This window comes from Ostrea edulis, chromosome 4 (assembly GCF_947568905.1).
Source record: "Ostrea edulis chromosome 4, xbOstEdul1.1, whole genome shotgun sequence".
In the NCBI taxonomy this organism is placed as follows: Eukaryota; Metazoa; Mollusca; class Bivalvia; order Ostreida; family Ostreidae; genus Ostrea; species Ostrea edulis.
This window is the reverse complement of record NC_079167.1, coordinates 93,736,946-93,742,945: the sequence shown is the minus strand read 5'-3', so window position 1 is coordinate 93,742,945 and position 6,000 is coordinate 93,736,946. Positions and strand designations below refer to the sequence as shown.

General features: G+C 34.6%; 1 protein-coding gene across 2 annotated transcripts in view; it reads left to right on the top strand.

Moving 5' to 3' along the window:
* Positions 1-524: 524 nt before the first annotated feature.
* The window catches only part of LOC125668763 (cGMP-dependent protein kinase 1-like), a 73,639-nt gene continuing 68,163 nt past the window's right edge, over positions 525-6,000 (top strand). The window contains exon 1 of one of the 2 annotated variants that reach the window (XR_007367760.2): positions 525-1,964. The gene's annotated coding sequence lies outside the window, so the exon portion shown is untranslated. The remainder of the gene's footprint in view (positions 1,965-6,000) is intronic. The other variant, XM_048903163.2, reaches the window with a different exon arrangement.

Below are 6,000 nucleotides of genomic sequence, written 5' to 3'. Positions count from 1 at the left end.
GCGAACACAAATGACAAATCATGTTTCATCTATTGAGTAAATTCTAAGAACTAAACTTTCTGCATGTAACATGTAAAATTATTCGCAAAACATTACACGGGTCAGTAATAAAATCCAGACCAAAGTATATAACAGTCATACATCATCAAAAGTTAAATATTTATATTCCAATCCCACCCACACTTTGCTCGAGATCAATGTTTTCTCTCTTATATCACGATTTACAGGAGAAGAATCCAGCTATCTTAATTCAATAGAAGTCTTAAATCAAAAGACTTTGGACCTAGCAAACAACGCTCAATAAAATATATATGCAATATCAATGCATTTAATAATCTGATACTCTGTTCAATTGGTTTCTTCCTTTTTAAGAGATCCTTTGAAATGTTATCGTGATGTAATTTAAATGATTTATAACATAGAGGAATGATGCTAAACTCGAGAACAGTTTGAATTAGTTTAGCAAGTTGTTTTTTTTTGTTGTTTTTTTGTTTTTTTTTTTTTGTTTTTTGTTTTTTTTTTGGTTCTGGTCGTTATAGAAGAAAATTGAACTCTGATAAACGTGTTTGAAACGAAAAAATCCATACCCATATAAATTACGCGCTTTATTATAACTGTTCTGCAAATAACAAAGGAATCTGATAGATCTATTACTGCGAACATTCAAAATTCGAATATAACAGATTTTTATTATGACATAAGAATATGACAGCAAGATAAAACGAACAACTAAACATATAAAAGTGTGCATTGCGTTATTGTTGCTATTTTTAAACAGCAATAAGCTTTGGGGCGAAATCAAAAGATCATTGCCGGATAAAAATCCAATTTGAAGTAGTTTTAGGGGGAGGTTAAAAACTCCCATAAGATTTAGTCATCCGACATCGATTCCATGATTTCTAGTTGAAATCAACTTTCTCAATGTACATTTGTAGTGACATTCAAATGATATATATTATATAAAATTATTAGAATGGGAAACTAAAATCCCTATAGAATTAAATAAAAAACGAACTGTACTTGACATCTATTTAAAAGTATGCTGCCAAATAAAAGCAAATGACCCCTTTTAACCTCATTAAAACATGTCATGATTTGCTGGTTGATGATTTCAGTAAATATGGGGCTGATAAGTTGAAATGTCTCCCACTCGGCACTTCACGGAGTAAGTTGTACTTAGGTCGGGGGCTTCCGTTAATCTCTCTCCACCAAGCTGTTATCTAAATTGAGATCTTCACGACAACACGAAATGGTCGTCACATTTCAAAATATGGCCTCTGTTTTCTCTGATTCAAAATCGTACACACAACAACTTCCTTCCGGTGGAGCGAAAGTAAGAATTCGGATCGCTTTCAAATTAAGATAGGGGGTCAGGTAGGGGGTATTTGTATCCGTTGTAACACCCTTTACCGTACGTGATGCTTAATTTGCCAAGACTTGTCGTACTCAGGCAAAGGTGAATATACTGTCTTCATTTGTTGAAAGTTGTTTTAAAAAAGCGCAATATTTAGGGCACGTTTCGACATTTTTCAACATCGAGTCCCCTTTTCCTACCTCGAGCTTTAAACACTGTTTACCTTTCAGTAAACCCATCGTGTTAAATGATATTTACATACGATTCACTTCATATTAATTTCATACCCTCCGTTAGATATTTGACCATGTACTTAGAAATTCAGATGTGATTTTAAGTCAACTTTGCAAATACAAACAAAATCATGGCAGCCAAGATTCTTTATTCTGAAATATTGACTTAGCTTAAATTGCTTAGAGAACCATCGATCGAGAGAAAAAAAGAAGAGAGCAAAAAAATAATAATATTGAAATCGCCACGAGGAAAGGCAGGCATACACAGACTTTCGTGTAACGACGTGATATGATAATGATAATGGAGAATTATCTTGCTTGGGCACGGGAAGAGGATTCTAACGATTGCTGGGGAGGAGTGTAGCAGTGGCTAACAGGTAGGCCAGAAAATCCATCAATAGATAATAAGTATAGTGTAGGGCTTCACTGTAATGCTGAACGGACAGAGGAATGATTTTAACTATCATACTGTCAATTTTTTTCTCGGACTCTTGTCGATTGAATTTGTATTTGTTATTAGTAATTTTTTCTTCTTCAAAGTTTCCAATCAATATTGAACGTGAGAGGAAAAGACCTCTTATAACTAGATTAACCGAGTGAATTTTGTGAAGATCTTTGCAGATCTTAGAGGAGGGTTTATTCCAGGTGTCTGATACATAAACCTTCGTGATTACTACAACCCGGACAGGCATATAAACACACTAAAACAGCTCAAAATCCTTGTATAAACATTAATCAAGATTTAGCAATTGGTAAACCAGCTACATGTAATGCTAAGGAAGATCTTCCATTAACACGCATTTAAACATTTACTTCTGAATCATTTACATTTCAATATATTTGGCAAGAGAAGTTTTCAGAAATCTCGCTATTCATACATATTGTGACAAATCACTAAATTACAATTTTAGCAATAACATTTATCCAGTCCGGGTAAACATTGATGTTGGGTGTGAAGTTGGCGGTCGGTTTGATTCTAATCGTTTTAAGTACTAGACAGGGTTACATTTTAAATTAACTCTATATAAGAGTTGATTGAATACATATTGAGCCACTTGCTTGATCTAAAGAATTTTAGAATAATCCGTAAAATAGGCGTAGTGCTCTACATTATGTGAATCCTGCACTCAAAGACTGACCACAAAGAACGAACGTGATTACATCTCCGCGATATAAACCATGAAAACAGTGAAGAACTGCACCACTGTCTCCATAATACCGACATAAATTCTATATAATCTTCACATAAAGCAGATTCAAGATATTAATGGAAGAAATTCTGAAAAACAAAGAAAAAAATGCTTCGACCCCCCCCCCCTCCCCCGATTAGTTTGTTATACAAAAAGGAGGTGTTTGTCCAAAAGTGAAATGGTGTAACTCTGTCGTGAAAAGTGTGTGTGAGTTGGGTGGGATTGGGTGGGGAGAAGGAGTAGGAGCAGATACCCTCTGAATCTACGTGCCTGTGATAAACATTGCAGCTAATCAAAACAATGCTACAAGGATATCCATAATTAGGACAGGGTCTTTATACATACATGCAGTAGATACCCCATCTAACTGTTTACAAGGGGAATATAAGAATGTTTTATTTTGTAAAAATGAGTTCAATATTGATCCTAAATGACCCCAGGGGTATTGTATCCCATCAGGATTAAAAGTGTACAAGTTTTCAGCATTTTATTAGTTGTTGTCATTCATGTGAAAGTTTGTGTGCTAGTACCATCCAGAAGATGGACGATGTAATCAGGGCCGGGTTTCACCACGCTATCTTAAGATCTGTCATAAGATAAATCGTAGGAGTGTCTTATGACAATCATAAGACACGTCAGTACCGTTTCACAAAACTGTCTTAACTTCAAGAAATCTTAAGATATATCTTAGGACGTTGGTATACTCGTTACTTTGTAAAATACCGTGTTTCCTTTATAATCTTTTTAACTGCATGGATGAATTTAAATATTAATAGGAAGTTGAAATATTACGATTTTAGGCATTTGTAATTATTTGATATATTTATAAAATTTAATAGATTGTAGTTCTTTTTTATATCATGTGATCTTACACTTTATTTTGTATTTCAAAAGTTACTCTCGATTTGAGTATTATTTGATTTCAGAAATTGTGATACAAAAATTACAACATTGAATGATATTTTTATAGAAACACCATATCAAAGTCTGATATATTTTTTTATTTTCTCCCCCATTCCTCTCCTCCGAAAATAAAATATTTGCTTAACTAATTTGAAATATAAAGAAGAAAGGCAATAGGATTGATGCGTTTGTTACAAGTTAGCCAACGTCGCACTTGTTTTATTCAACAAAATAATATACTGAATACAAAAAAGGTATCCAGTATACGAGGGTGTGGGTGGGTAGGGAAAACCAAAGACACAGGTAATATCATTAATCGAACAAAACGCGTTCGCGTGTTCGACTATACATGTACAGTACACTGTATACTGGGCGCAAAGGCTTTCCTGTGTGAAAAAGCCAATAACTGAATGAAGTGAAATAGTACGAAAACTAACCAAAACATAAAAACGTGAAGAAATAGATTCACCCAACACTGCTTTTTTGGTCTACAAACAATAAATGAATGGTATTCGAATACGTTTACTTGTGACCATTTTAAAAATGCACATAGCAGCAACGAAGTCCGTGTGCATGCACTCAAACAAATCGGTGGCAAAAGATTAAGATGTCTATGAAACGATGTCCAAACTTTTCCGTAGATGAAATATCAGTATTGTTTGACGAGGTAGAGAAAAAATAAGACATTTGTCTTTAAAATGCTGTAAATCGAACATATGTCCTTTCGAGGGAAGAAATGAAGAAAAAGTGGACATGCTTAAACAGCGAAAGTAGGAAAAAGTTGGATGTGGGATATTCTAAACGAATATTGAGTTGATCATAAAAATCACATGTCGCGGTATACGAAGTTTATCAATGATGTCCACATCCTCCATACAGTCTAATAGATTGTTTCTGTCCCTAAAACTACGTTCCCTCCGGATAAGCTACCTATCTCTAAGCACAACATACATTTGTAGTTCAGTATAGACTTAAGACAAGTATCTTGATGTCTTAAGATTTCTAACAATCTTAAGATTATCTTAAAATATGACAGTTTTGTGAAACAGCCATGATGGATCTTATGACAAATGTTGGTATGATCTTAGTCGTAAGACAGTTTTGTGAAAGCGCCCCCTGGCTGGTAAGCTTACCTTACTATGATGCTTAACAGGTACAGTCAGATCTTCATAAACAACCTTCATATATCAAGTATTTCACTATTTTGACAATTTGAATTTAGGCGCGTGAAAGAAAACGATTATCAATTTAGATATTTCAAAAACAATACAGCGTCGGGAAAAGGGGTCTTTTCTTCTTGGGGGTGGGGGGAGGAGGGGGTCTAGTTTGATTTCATACCAAATTACTCAAATTAAAACTACCTTTTAATCTAGCAGGTATGCTCCTGTGTAAGGTATCACCAATATGTAAAAGCTGTAGAGATGGGTGAAGTAGAATAGCATTTAATGACATAGTCTGATACTTATATAGTATCATTCAAACGTGACACTTACATTGGAGGACGGAACAAATACCAAACAACTGTTAAAACACGGACAGAAACCAATGTCGTAAAATGTCAAAACACGAGCAGAAATCTTGTCTTCGCCTTCAATTGTATGTTTATGAAAATCCGAATGTATTGAAAAGTCATTCTAATAGAAAACTTAATCCATAGTCTTAATTGCGGATTAATAAGGAAGATGAAGGGAAAAACATAAACTTACAGAAAAGCAATTTTGATGATAAGAAAACGGACCCTAGTTAACTGATATTATTCAAAACGGGGGGGGGGGGCACACCCACGACTGCCCCTCCCCCTTTTCCTACGCCCTTGAATCGTCAAAAATTGAAAACACACAATTCATTTGCATGAAAATTTAGATGCAGGTTTTTTAAAACAATATTTTATTCATATCTGAATGGGATTGTGCAGCAGAATAAATCTATGTTAGCCCTCTTCCTTACTCCCCTTTTGTGATTTGTCCCTTGCATGCAGACTTTCTCTCAGTCATATATACAAAGCATTCCTCACAGAAAGCGACATTATTGGACAATTAAATGCAATTTTTGCATCGGGTCTGGTATACATTATATTCTCAATTAATTCCTTTTGGCGGTTATCTGTTGTTCGCCTTTCTTTCAGACGACAAAAGTACCACGTGTGTTATTTGTTGTCTCGCTTACTTGCCCAATCATTTTTCGATCTATATGTCTTTACTAGTTTTAAATGCAACCTTTACAATATATAACGACATCAAACGTTAACGGCAATTCCACTAACCAGTAACGGGCGCTAACCAGTTGAATGATGTTATTTAATAAAGCCTTAGAGAATTAA